The 14,353-nt window shown below is 42.2% G+C and overlaps 1 pseudogene; it reads right to left on the reverse strand.

The window, feature by feature from the left end:
* Positions 1–8,117: 8,117 nt before the first annotated feature.
* Positions 8,118–10,157, reverse strand: LOC136133922 (ski-like protein pseudogene; annotated as a pseudogene).
* Positions 10,158–14,353: the final 4,196 nt, after the last annotated feature.

Genomic DNA, 14,353 nt, shown 5'->3' on the forward strand with positions numbered 1-14,353 from the left:
GCCAGACCGAAGTTACATCAGTAAGGAGGAAAAGTTGATGCCAGGCTATAAAGCAGCGAAGGATAGGCTAACACTGTTGTTTGGTGACAATGCTTCTGGTAATATGAAGCTGAAGCCTCTCTTAGTTTATCATTCAGAGAACCCAAGAGCCCTTAAAAACATAGCCAAGGACTCTCATCCTGTTGTGTAGAAGAGTAACCCCAAAGCCTGTGTTACACAGGCCATTTTCCAGGACTGGTTTTTCCACCACTTTTTCCCTGAGGTAGAGAAATACTTCTTGGAGAAGGATGTCCCATTCAACATTGTTTTGCTGCTCAACAATGCTCCGGGCCACCCCCCATTCATGGACGACTTTCATCCCAGCATCAAAGCAGTGCATCTGCCACCGAATATTATGTTACTCATCCAACCTATGGACCAGGGAGTTATAGCGACTTTCAAGAAATATTTACATCACACTTTTCAGGCAGTAAAGACGAGTGACAAATCAGGAACAACCTTGCGACAATTTTGGAAGGACTGCCATCTACAAGGCCTTAAAAAACATTGACTTTGCTTGGTGTGAGGTTACGGCTGTCACCATGAATGGGGTTTGGAAGAATATTTGCCTGCAGTTTGTTCACCATTTTCATGGATTTGGAAGGTGGATGAGGAATCCAAAGAGGTCTTCTGCAACTTAGTGACCCTCAGTGAGAAACTGGAGCTAGATCTGCAAGAAGACTACTTCACTGAACTCCTTGCTGTGCAACACAAAGAGCTTACTAATGAAGACCTGATGGAATTGGAGGCCCACAGAAAGGATGAAGAGAGACAAGAGGAAGAAGTAACTGAAGAACCAAAGAGAGTCATGATGCAGGAAATGGCAAGGGGATTTTCTTTATTTGAGGAGGCACTGTTAGTTTTTGAGGCATAGGACTGAAAGAAGAACAGTGCACAAAGGTTGCAGCAGCCGATCGGAATGGAATCCAGTGCTACTGTGTCATCTATGAAAAGAAAGAGCGAGCTACTACCCAGACATCACTGGATCATTTTTGCAAGAGGATAGATAGAATTGAATCCAGCAAGGAACCAGAACCTGTGCCATCAGCGTCAGGCGTGAGTGAAATTGCAGCTTGCCTTCCGTGTCCTGTTGCTGACGATCCTTCAGCTCTACCATCTCCCAGCTCCTCTCCCTCCTCCAGTCAGTAACTCTTCTTGCCTGTTCACCCAATGCCAGCCCCTGTATGCCAACTGTTGTACTGGACTACTGTACTTTTCAAGGTACTGTACTGTAAGATTAAAAATGTTTTCTTCATTTTTTGTGTTTTTTATGTATTATTTGTGTGAAAAGTATTATAAACCCATTACAATACAGTACTATGTAGCCAATTGTGTTAGTTGGGTACCTAGGCTAACTTTGTTGGACTTAGGAAGAAATTGGACTTACAGACAAGCTCTTGGAATAGAACTTGTTCATATGTAGGGGACCTAGTATATATAAAATAGAATATTATTCAGCCTTAAAAGGGAATGAAATTCTGATATGTGTTAAAACAAAGGTGAACCTGGAAAACACGCTTAATGAAATAAACCAGACACAAAAATACAAATGCTGTATGATTCCATTTACGTGAGGTATCTTGGAATAGTCAAATTCATAGAGACAAAGCAGTGGTTACTAAGCGCAGGAAGGAGGGGAAAATAGGGAGTTACTGTTTAGTGAGTACAGAGTTTCAGTTTAAGATGATGAAAAAGTTCTGGAGATGGATAGTGGTTGCACAACATGAATGTACTTAATGCCACTGAAAAGGTACACTGAAAAGTGGCTAAAATGGTAAATTTTATGTTGTGTATATTTTACCACACACACACACACACACAAAATCAAACTGTCAGTATGCCTCTTGGTACCCTATGTTTAAGAGATCAGCCAACAGTAGGTAAGTGTACCCCATCACAAATACTGTTTACCTCAGCATCAAGTTGTTCCAGGGCACAGTGTTGAGAGCCCTAGGATATGTGCTTTGAGGGGTCAGAGATGGATAGGAGCCAATCCCTGCCTCCTTGGTACTTAGTTAAGTTAGAAAATAGCAAACAAAAAATAAAAGATCATACCAGGTTGCTACAGACTCTGTTTAAGTGTCACAGAAAAAGAGGATATTCATCTCATCTTTATGTTTTTCTGAACAAGGTTGTTAACACAGTGTATCAAGCCCAGTTCACACCCCTTCTGAAGTTGTTTTACATCCACAGATCCTACTTAAACTCAGACAGCCATGTTTTCGGGGTGACTCCACCGTAGTCATAGGTGGTCAGATCAAGGTTAGAACGTGATCCAAGATCCAATCCATAGGTTAAACTGGGTCAATCTATTTATTTCTAAGGATTTTGTACTAAAAGAAAAGACCGAGTCAGATGATAATGGAATCTTGGACTGAAAGGTCAAGTAGGTTGGGGCTAGAGCACTAATGCCAGGCCGTGAGCAAGCAATGGAAGCTGGTAAGAATGATATGGAATGAAAAATGAATGAAGCAGAAATGACAGCTTCAGAAAATGGCTTCAAAACTCCTGTCCCCGTGATGCCTGGTTGTCCTTTTTGTGTCCCTGGGTTGCTAACTTTCCAGTGAGATTTTTGTGTTCTTAAAACACCTCCCTCGGGACTTCCTTGGTGGCGCAGTGGTTAAGAATCCACCTGCCAATGCAGGGGACATGGGTTCAATCCCTGGTCCAGGAAGATCCCACATGCCGCAAAGCAACTAAGCCCGCGTTCCTAGAGCCCGTGCTCCACAACAAGAGAAGCCACCACAATGAGGAGGCTGCGCACCACAACAAAGAGTAGCCCCTGCTCGCAGCACCTAGAGAAAAGCCCGCGCGCAGCAACGAAGACCCAATGCAGCCAAAATAACAAAACAAAACACCTACCTCTGCCTAGCTTGAGTGTTCTTTGCAACTAAATGATCCTAAAGAGAGGACATTTGAATTTCCTCTGGAAGAATCTCCTGATCATAGATGAAAAGGACCACTTTGAAGAGCTTGTTGTCACTGGTGGGCTTCAAATAGGAATTTAATGTTTAATGAAGGAATTGGAATACATCAAGGTATTTTCAGACTATTACGGATCACTGGAAGTAGCATGAAGGTAGTATGATATAGTGGTAAAAGAGGATTTGAGGTGCCAGAAGTAGCCCTACATTCAAATCTTAGCTCTAACACTTCATATGTGTCTTAGATGCCTTAACTTCCTAAACCTCAATTTTCTCATGTGGAGAGAGAGAACACCTTGCAGAATTTGGGGGGAAGATAAATGTATATGAAGTGTGTGGCATATACACAGTAGGTCTCAGTAATTGAGTTTTTATTGTTAAAGCATGACTGATGTGGCTTGTTCAAATCAAATCATGATGGCCTTGGCCTGATTTGTGGTCGATTTTTAGTTGATAGAATTGTTCTCAAGTTTTTCCCCATTTGGCCCCACTTTGTTACTACCTGAATCCTAGCAAATGCCAGGGTATAGGAAATAGATGAGTCAAATGGCAGGCAAATAATAAGAGTAAAATTAGACTGAGCTACTTGGGAACAGAGAATGGGTTTCATTACATCTTTGTGTTTTCAGTGTCCAGGCCAGGGCCTGGCATATGGTAAGCACATATTAAGTAAACATGAATCAACTAAATTTAGAAATGCATGAATGTCCAAATATTTGAGCCAAGTGGTGGCCAGAGATTTCATACAGTGTCATTCTCTGTTCCCAGATAGCTCAAGTATCATGGGATCTGTCGAGTCATAGAGCCCAAGCAGCAGTGTTGGTCATATCTCAGTTTTAATCTTTCAGTCCTTCCTTCCTCTGGGCCCCAATCAAAGGTTCCAACCTGTATGGTCAGGCCACTCAAGACGGCTGTACTCTTGTTCTCTGTAATGCCCTGCTCAGCCAGTGCCTGCTTCACCAATACCCTATTCACATGAATGACCTTCCTACCTACTTGCCCCAGGCCCCAGCTAAGGATTGTTCTTGCTTTAGATCAGAACATCTCCACTATGATAGCTTATCAAAGGGGTAGTGAAAGGTGGTGGTGTGCCCCTCTGCTGCTTTCCCTGGTAACTGAAGAGCCAACCTGACATCAATTCGCCCTATAACTGGTAACCTCCCCCTCCCCCTGGGAACGAAGACTGCCGCCATGTCCTGCCTCCCACCTGCCACACATGGTGGGGCGTTGCTCCAGTACCTTGCTTCAGACATGTGAGGTCCCCCTATCCATTAAATCATTGATGTCTCTGTTGCTGACTCTTGGCTCTTTGGTCTTGAAGCTGGGCAAGTACAGGGCTTGTAGGCCTGTGGGGTGCAAACCAGCAAACCTGTATCTGTTGATAAATGGGTCTTAGCAGTAGTTCCAAGTGTAGAATATGCTGCCTCCAAAACCCAAAGAGGCCTACCAAATGTGTTTCTTGGTGGTAAGAGGTACATTATGCAATGGTTTTTGTTTTTTTTTTTAATGTTGGAAGCAATGTACTGGAATGCTCCAGATCATTCAACCTGTAAAAACTTCACTGATGTGGTAGGCCTCTAAATATTTGTATAGTTTCTCCCCCACATTCTGGAGTATATATGCCTTACTAAGGTATCCAGAATACTTGCCACTTACTTCCTATCACATCTGATGGTATTGATATACTGGACTAATATCATTGTTAGAATTTTCAAATGGTTCAGATACCTTTGGACTATAATAAGACAGAGAATATGACACTGGGGCAAGACCATGAATGTATAGTTGCCCATCCTGTGTGATCCTCTTTCCAGATGGGTGTGGAAAAGAACACATTTTCTAGATCGATGGCTGTACACCGTGTACCGGAGGCTCTGTTAATCTCCTCTAGAAAGATTCACATCTGGCATAGCAGGTGTAGTTGGAGCCACTGCTTTATTAAGTTTGCATTAAGTTTGTCATCTGCAATGATCCATCAGTTTTTGCAGAGGCCAGACTGGTGAATTAAATAGGAATATGACAGGAACCATCATTATTTCATTCTTTAAAGTTTTGAGGGAGGTACTAAACTCTGCCATTCCCCTAAAATGTGACAGGTTTTTAATTTATTATTTTGACCATTGTCCAGGAACAGTTTCAGGGGCTTCCACTTGGCCTTTCTTATTACTACTTAGTAGCTCTTATTCTACAGGTTAAGGAACTAACGTGAGAGTTCTGTTGTCTCGATGTACGCCCATTCCAATTATACTGTCAGGAATGGGAAATAACTGGGTAGGACCATACACCTAGTGGAACAACTGTAGTACAAACCTTGCCCAAGCCTTCATTTTATCTAACTCATATATGCTCCTATTCCAGTGAGGAGACCATGCTAGTGCTTTAGGTCCCCAGGTACCAGTGTTAACTTGGACCCTGTCTCCAACAACCTCAGAAAGATCTGGGTATTTTTCTTACTCCATTGTAGAGTTATCTGAATAAGTGGCCATAGATTGGGGAAGGACTGCAGGAATCACTACTATGTATATTTGCTGTGATTTTATAGGGGGCTTCCTCATGGGAAACTGGTCTCCTATAATTGATAGCTTCTGGGTCTGACAACAGGCAAAGATTTGTGACTTTCCAGTAGAGCAGCTGATCTCAGCCTTCTCATCCATTTTTTTGGTAAATAATTTAAAATTTTTTAAATTGTAGTTACAAGCACACAACATAAAATATACCATCTTACCCATTTTTAAGGGTACAGTTCAGTCGTGTTCAGTGTATTCACATTGTTGTGCAACAGATCTCCAGAACTTTTACATCTTGCAAAACTGAAACTATGTCCATTAAACAACTCCTCATTTCCCCCTCCCTTTTCGTTATATACAATGGCCGTCCATCTATCTTGGCCCTAAGAACACCATGTTCTTTTTTTTTTTTTTTTTTCTTGTGCCACCCAGCTTTCAGGTTCTTAGTTCCCTGCCCAGGGATTGCACTCCGGGAAGTGTGGAGTCCTAACCACTGGATCACCACAGAATTCCCGGAACACCATGTTCTCTGAGCCATCACCAAAATCCCTGCTGGCCAGACCCTCCTGGCTACTATTCTAACATTAAGCCCCACCGTTCTTCTGATGGTGAAGTACAGCCACCTGGTCTCTGCTAATCTGAGTTCTTATCCTCATTGCTACTAGGGAGCCCATCTCCTACCATCAGTCCTGACTTAGAGACCACAGCTGCTGCAAGATTCTCAATGATGCTGGTAATTTCCCTACCTAGTGCATTCTTTGTTGTCTTGGTAAATGGAGTGTCCTCCAAGCTTTCCAAAAAACACGATTGACTGGTGGATTTTTCAGTCTTAGATGATAAACCCATTATTGCAGGCCCACTTCATTGAGCCTTTTGATTCCTTTTACCATGGCAGTTCTGGCATCTCTATTTATTTAATGTGTGGCTATCACTTTTTTCAAGTTTTAAAGAGCCATTCCAGCAGTGTATAGAACCATCTCTTAGGGGTCCTTGCTGAGTGTTAAATCCTGTGTCACAACAGAGAGCCCTGATATTGATGAACTCTCCCTTATCCAGCTTTAAATTCCCACCTCCATTTATCCAGCCCTCAGGCATCCTTTCCTGGTACTTGCCATTACATGTAAGTCAGGTGCTGTAGCTATTTGGGGATGTAATATTGCCTGCTTGGGCCATTTGATCCTACTTATGAGTCTGGTGGCCATGAGGAGAAATCAGAGCAGATCCTGAGGAGGACTCACATTGTCTTATAAGGTATGTACAAAATGGGGAGGTATGGGCCTTTATCTTCCCACCTAGGCCAGAGGGGCACTTCTATAGGCTCAGAGGATTCAGAGGAGTCTTGGGATTCAAGCGTTTCAAATGAATCTACCTAGATATCTTCACCCCAAATCTCAAGATCCTACTTCTTCCCCATCAGGACCCAACTCATGAGGAAACTTTCCTACACTGAGAATTCAGCCTTTTCTAAAATTCTTCCTTTCTTAAATTTCTGCTTGATAATTATCTCTGAATACTGGCTGCAAGAGATGAGGGTCTCTTTAAATACTAACAGTAAGGTCCTTTGTTTTAAATTGTTGATTAATAGATCTTAGGTCATTTTCTTTTATCAGTCTTTCATCAGACTCAGCATCAGTCACCCACTTCCACAATCCTTATAGTTGCTATTTCCCATATATATTTTTTAACCTTCAAAGTGTTTAATGTTTTACAATTTAAAGGAAAAATCCATTAAGGAAAACAAATCCATTATATAAATATCAGTAAGACCCACAACTACGTAGAGAAACTGTACAGGAGGATTATGGATTGTATAGAAACTGATGTACATCAATGGTATCAGTTTTTCTCAAGTACATTAATATTTTCACACCACTATTAACAACATAAAAGTTCAAAAATTATTACATTTTATTCCCTCTTCTAAAGTTGCTACATAAAAATTTTTTTCTAAATATAACCACATTTAAACAAAATCTAATTATAACTGCTTCTTGTGTTTAACAGCAGTGTATAAGAAAGCATGTTATCCTTCCCCATGGGGTGTGCTATAACCTAATCAATGAAATTCCTCTACTGACAAAATGTCTCTTAGGAGACATTAAATAGAAGAGAACTGGTGGAAATTCATTCCACAATATGAAAAAATTAAAGCAAATTTTGATTATAATAATGAGTATACTATATTAACTTAGAAATGAGATTGTGTTCATGAAAAAAAAATGGAGATTCAACTCCTTGAGTAGCTCTATATATGAACTATGAAGCCACCATTGTATCTAAAATTGAATCTGAAATATGGATAACAAAATTGATCAAAACTATTTTCCATCACACAATGCAGCTTTTAAAAAGTATGCAACTGCTAAATTGCATTGGAAATATAGGCAGATTATCTAATAGTTGAAACGATAAAGTACTGTTACTGAGCTGGTTGAAAAAAAAGTACAAAGAAACATACATTTTCATTCATTTGGAAAATGTAAAACTTTATATACTAATATATAATCTCTTCACTTTCTCTGATCTACAAATGGATACAATGCCTAGTTATTTTCATGCAGATAAATTGTTCAGAATTCAATTACCAAAGCAAACAAACAAAAATAGACCCTGTCGGGAACACACAGATGAATCTCTTTAAAGGTTTCTATTCTTTAGCAGTTTTTGATGATTTCAAAATTTGCAGCTTTAGCTCTTTTATCATCATCTCTAACTTCTGTCTTGCCTCCCGTTCCTGTCTGAGTTCATCTTGGAGTTCTTGCCTATCAGCCTCAGCATGGTCCAGTCTCTGTCTCAGTTCTGCCAGCTGTGCTGCATATTCAGCTTCTTTATCTTTTTCTAAATTTGAGTCACAGGTACATTTTTGTTTCATTGCCTGCTCTAATTTTATGTCTAAATCTGTTCAACATAAAATTCTTCCACTGTTTGAGCACGTTCATTCTGCGAAGATTCAAGCTCTTTCTGTAAATTCTGCTATTCTTCAGGGAGTTCCTTCACAGCTTTTGAGCTACTCAACATTTCAACTTCCATCTGAAGTTGTTGCTTCTGCAAAATTGAGTTCAGTTTTTCCTGTTGTTTTACATAGGTTCTCATTACTTCTTCCATGATTTTTCCATTATCATCCTCACAAATGACATCTTTGACAAGAAGTGGAGATGAAGCTGCAGCATCACAGTCAGTTCCCACCTTGTGTCTCTGGCTAAGTTGCAAGTGGTAGACTCAGGTTTCCTTTTGCTTGTAGAATTATTTGAAACTGATGGATCTAAGTGGCTATATAATTCTCTACTTGTTTTTAGATCCATTTTCTCCTGTTCCTCTAGTGAGACATCTAGATAAGACACTGTTTTTTGATGTTTCCCACTGCTGTGAGGCTTCTCTGAATGTCTTAGTATAGATCTACTTGCCTCTGTCTTTGTGACCTCTTTAGGCTAGGATACAGCCGAAGTAAGCCACACATTTGGGGCAACCACTTTATCACACATGTATAAGTAGTAGCTAGGGTGTAGAAATGAATGTGTCTGAGAAACATGGTCACCTTCCTGCTTTATAACGATACCGTGACTATAATTCCACTCCTGGTGGTGTATCTATCTTGGATTGAGTCCTCTTCCCATTTCTCATGCTAAATTTCTCCTTCATTTCTTCTAAAATTATCTTCAGTTTCTTTTCTTCAGGTGTCCCTAAGTATTTTTGGTTCACGTGAAAATAGCAATGCCATTTGGCTGATTCAAAGCCCCAGTGGCAAGTCCTTTTGTCAGGTGATCTGTGAGAATGCATCACAAATGTCTGGGGCGCAAGCATTCCACAGCACTCCAGACGCTGAATACATGGAGCATCTGGCTGAACATAAAACTGGGCTGCAAATAAATCCTGACATTTGCCTAAGCATTCATGTTCCACTTCAAAGGCACTGCCAGTTACCTTCAACTGAGCCAATGAGCTTTTAGCAGGAAGTATACTACCATTTTGAGGAAAAGTGCGTGGCCGCAATAAAGCATTACACAGTCTTTGTGCATCAGTTAATGTGATCAGCCCACAGGATAGGGCATTAAGTGGAAGTATTCCCAGGACCTTTAAGATATGAAGATGGTCTGATGTACACCTTGAACAATAGATGTACAATTCATCACATACTGTATTTATTTGTTGGAGTGAAAATTCTCGGAGAACAGAATTTAGGGCTTGGGGCAAACAGTCTCTTTTCTTCTCCAACCTGAAAACAAGAAATAGACTCCCATTCCAACAAAGTCTGGGTGAGTTCTGTGGAGCTATCAGAAGGGATGAGCAGTGGACCAGGAAGAACCTGAGGAGATGGAAGAGGCAGAAATACAGTAGGTGACATGCTTTCTTGGGAATACTGAGCGGAAAATGCTGCTGGTCCACCCAGAGAGCTCTGACTACTGAAATAGAATTGTGCCAAAGTGTGTTTCAAACTGGGATTTAAATGTAAAGGTTCAGGCACAGAGGCACAGGTTCTCTTGACATGCTCTTCATCAGTTTCCATTGGCGCTTCATAGTCATCCAAGTGTTCCTTCTTTACTGTTGGCATCTTGTTTATCATCATTTTTCCATTTGTGTGAATGTCTATTATCATTTTTTTCACTGGAGGGCTGCCATCATCTTCCGTCCCGTTCAGTTTTTTATTTGAGCCCTGAACCAAGGAAAAATTTGTCTGTAGGTTTTCCATTGCTAAAAACTATTGTGTTAAATAAGTCTGAGATTTGCGTTGTTAGTTACTTATTTGAGGAGAGAAAAGCAATGTATACCGATACTTATGGTAACTTACTCTCACAGAAAATTTAAATTTCTAAAGAGACATCTCCCTAAATTAGTCAATAGATTTTGCAACTTTGTTTTGGTTCTGCTTGTACTCTAGTGTAATTTCACTGCAAGTGCTATAAAATTTCTTATTTTATGTCTAAAAGCAAATAATTTTAAGAGGCACACATCCGAGGAAGCCTTTATTTTCTTAAATTCTTCATATATATGTATTAAAATAAAGTTACCAGGGGCTTCCCTGGTGGCGCAGTGGTTGAGAGTCCGCCTGCCGATGCAGGGGACACGGGTTCGTGCCCCGGTCCGGGAGGATCCCACATGCCGCGGAGCGGCTGGGCCCGTGAGCCATGGCCGCTGAGCCTGCGCGTCCGGAGCCTGCGCGTCCGGAGCCTGTGCTCCGCAACGGAAGAGGCCACAACATTGAGAGGCCCGCGTAACGCAAAAAATAAATAAATAAATTAATAAAGTTACCAGTTCTCTGAACTCAAGATGTCCAAGTTCAACACAACAGTTTGGTTTGGCTTTAAGCACAACATGTGAAAAGTTTATGCAATTACTTGTGTCAGCATTATGCACCCGAATTTAGTATTTGGTACCAAGGACACCAAAAAAGGAGAGAAAAAAGTATCTTCTCTAAAAATGATAATCTGTTGGTCTGTGTAGACAAAATGAAGGTTTGTATAAGTCCTCACACCAGTAAGAAGAGCTTCTGACTCCACTTGAACTTGTACAATTAAAAACGAAACCTAAAGAAAAATTGCCCAGTTATCTTCAAGGATTACTGTTCATTTTTCTTTTAATTAATCTTGAAACAAACCCAAAGGGTTAAGGACCAAGGCCACTAGCCAACGTACTGATTTCGCCCCCTACGGGAACACCTCAGCCAACGCAGCCCAAGGAAGAGGGCAGGAGGCGAGACCTAGAATGGGGGAGCCCCCAAACCCTGAAATCCTCGGCCCACGCAAAGCCACCCACCCACCTCAAACCTGAGGCGGCGGCGGGCCGGGGGGGTGGCCAGCAAGGGGCCTGGGACGCCTCGGGGCGTGCAAGGGGGTCGTGGGAAGTGGAGGAAAAGGAGTCCCCTAACACCTCCCCTCCCCCTCCGCGGTCTCGGAACACTCCAGGGCACTCCCAACACCGCCCCACTGAGGGGGCCGCGGGGAAGACTGTGGAAATCCCCCGTGCACCCTCTCCCCAGGAAGTTCTCGGGTTTACCTCACCACCCCTAAGGCTGCACCTCCCTCGCCCGCCCGGGGTCAGAAGAGAGAAGGGCGCGTGGGGCGCCGAGCAGGGATCTCGCAGCCGCTGGGCGCCGACCAGCCGTGTGGAGCCCGGGGCATCCCCGCGCGGCGCAGACGGGCGACGGGGCCGGGCGAGGGCGGTGACGGGCGTTCCGGTCTCCGGGGTCCAGACGGTTCCCATATATCTTTCACGTCTTTGACATTGCGCCAGTTAGACTGAGCATCCCCTTCCTTCCGCTTGTATTCCACCCCAATTCACTGTAGGTGAAAGTCTTTGCTATTACATTTACAGTATGCCAGGGAATCTCGTACTCCATCTACCACATTGCCATCCAGTCCTTGCGTGATCCAACTTGAGAATCCCATTCCTAGAATCTGCTTTCTAGGACTACTCTTGGCACCAAATGTCTTAGGTTAGGTTCCCTAGAAACAGAGCCTGAGGGATTTGCTCTTAGGAAAAGAGGAGAGATAGAAGCAGCATAGGAGAGGGGAGAAAAACTAAAGAAGAATGTGGTTTCGAAGATCGGCATTGGTCTAATCCCACAGGGAAACTCTAAAACAAGAACTGTGTCCCCAGATTAGTCTTTTAAGGCAAGGGATTATGTCAGTCATTAACAGTTCTTCTCCCCACTTCCATCACCGCCGAGAGAGGTGGCTCCTGTTTGGTTGAGGGCTAGTTCCAGGAAGGGGACAACCGAGAGTTATCAGCCACCACCCGCAGCAGCTGGAGGATGGGTACATCAACTGGCAAAAAGGATTTGGGTTGATACCAACAGCATCCCTCATAAAAAATACATATTTTCTTAAGCTATGGAGACCTGCATACATATAGCACTTGTATTATCTTCAAATAATACTAATACCTGTTTACAATCCCTTATCCACAAGTCCAAAACCCCAATTAAATTCAAGATGGTTTGAGAAGAGGTTTATATTTTGGTGCAAACGCTGCAGAAATATAAAAGTGTTGGATTATGTCTTATAAGACATAATCTTATAAGACATATCTTATGTCTTACAACACATAATCCAACAACCTCAGCTGGGGTGTTACTTATAAGACATATGTCCCATATTACTTTTTTGTGTGTGTGTGGTACGCGGGCCTCTCACTGCTGCGGCCTCTCCCGTTGCGGAGCGCAGGCTCAGCAGCCATGGCTCACGGGCCCAGCCGCTCCGCGGCATGTGGGATCTTCCCAGACCGGGGCACGAACCCGTGTCCCCTGCATTGGCAGGCGGACTCTCAACCACTGCGCCACCAGGGAAGCCCCTATCTTACATTTTTTTAATCCAAAAAAATTCCTTATTCTGAAAAAATCTGGCTCCAAGCATTTTACATACGGAATTATGGACCTGTAGCTGCCATTTGTCAAGGTATAAGCATTACATCTGTCAAAAGTAATCCTTAACAATTCTGAAATGGAGACGTTCCCATTTTTCAGATGAGGGATCAGAGGCACAGAAAGGTTAACTAACCTACTCAAGGTCACAAGCTAGTGAATGGAAAAGTCCAATCTGTGAGACTTCAAAGCCTGCTCCTTCCCATTACATCATGGCATCTGCTAGTGAAATCATTTCCAGTTTATATAATACTAGCTGTCAGTAATCTGTGAAGTTTTGCAAAGAACACTGTGAGTTCCAGGAACTCTACTACCTGAACATATTTGAAAACCCCTAGATTTGATGACTTTAATGGTCTTTTCTCCCCCCGGGATTCTGTGTGATTCTATAAATTCTAAGCACACTGCCACTGATGGATTTCTACCATTTTTATTTTATTTTATTATTTTTTTGGCCGCTCCAGGCGGCATGCGGGATCGTAGTTCCCCGACCAGGGATCAAACCCGTGCCCCCTGCATTGGGAGCACGGAGTCTTAACTAATGGACCACCAGGGAAGTCCCCTACCATTGTTATTTAACATTTATGGAGAATCTGTGATTTAGCTTTGCACCAAAGTGGCAGTTTTCTATTTTACTTACTAGCATTTATTCCTCTCACAGAATAATTTGCATGGGATTAGGAAATGACCGCTTATAAGTACATCATGGTCAAGTGAAAAGAAAATGGGTTTGGGAGTCAGATATAAAATCAAATCTAGTTTTTGCCACTTCATTTATTCATTCATTTGGGCTTCTATTTTGACTGCCAGACTTCTATTATGACTGGATACCATACGGTAGATTTTCATATATGTCTTCTTAATTTTTGCAAAATATGTACCAAGTAATAAATCAAAGTTCCTTTATGCAGATAACAAAAAACGTTTGTGAAGGTGTGACTTTTTCCTTTCACAAAATGAGTATAAGAACATTCATATCTTGTATATCCCTTGTGGAATGATTGACCACCAAGTTCAGGTTATACTGACGATGACTGTATCCAGGGAGCCAGAATCTAGGCCAATGATTAACTTCCCAATGCTCATTTTATCTAATTAATTCTTACAGTGGTATTGGGATATCCACTCACAACTCCTGGAGCAAATGGGACAGCAAATAGGACACAGAGATGGCTCTGTGTTGCATGGCTTCCTCAATAAGGCTCTGTGCTACGTGCCAGAGGCAATGGTTTCCTGCACCAGGGGCTACCCAGCCCTGACATTCATAAAGGGTTCAAGAGTATTCTTACATTGCCACTGGTATTATTTTACCTTTTATCTGACTTTTCTTCTTTCCCTCAGGGGCTTGAGGTATATTTGGGGCAATAAAGCACAACAGTGAAACTCATTTGGCAATTGGTTGTGAGACTCATTTCCTTAACCTTATTGCCTGGGTCTAATACAATAGAACTAAAATCCAAGGCATAAGAATGTGAAGTTTTCCACAGCTTTGATTGTGCTCTATTCCCCAGACCATCATCCAATCA

The sequence above is a fragment of the Phocoena phocoena genome, chromosome 1, assembly GCF_963924675.1.
Source record: "Phocoena phocoena chromosome 1, mPhoPho1.1, whole genome shotgun sequence".
Lineage (NCBI taxonomy): Eukaryota > Metazoa > Chordata > Mammalia > Artiodactyla > Phocoenidae > Phocoena > Phocoena phocoena.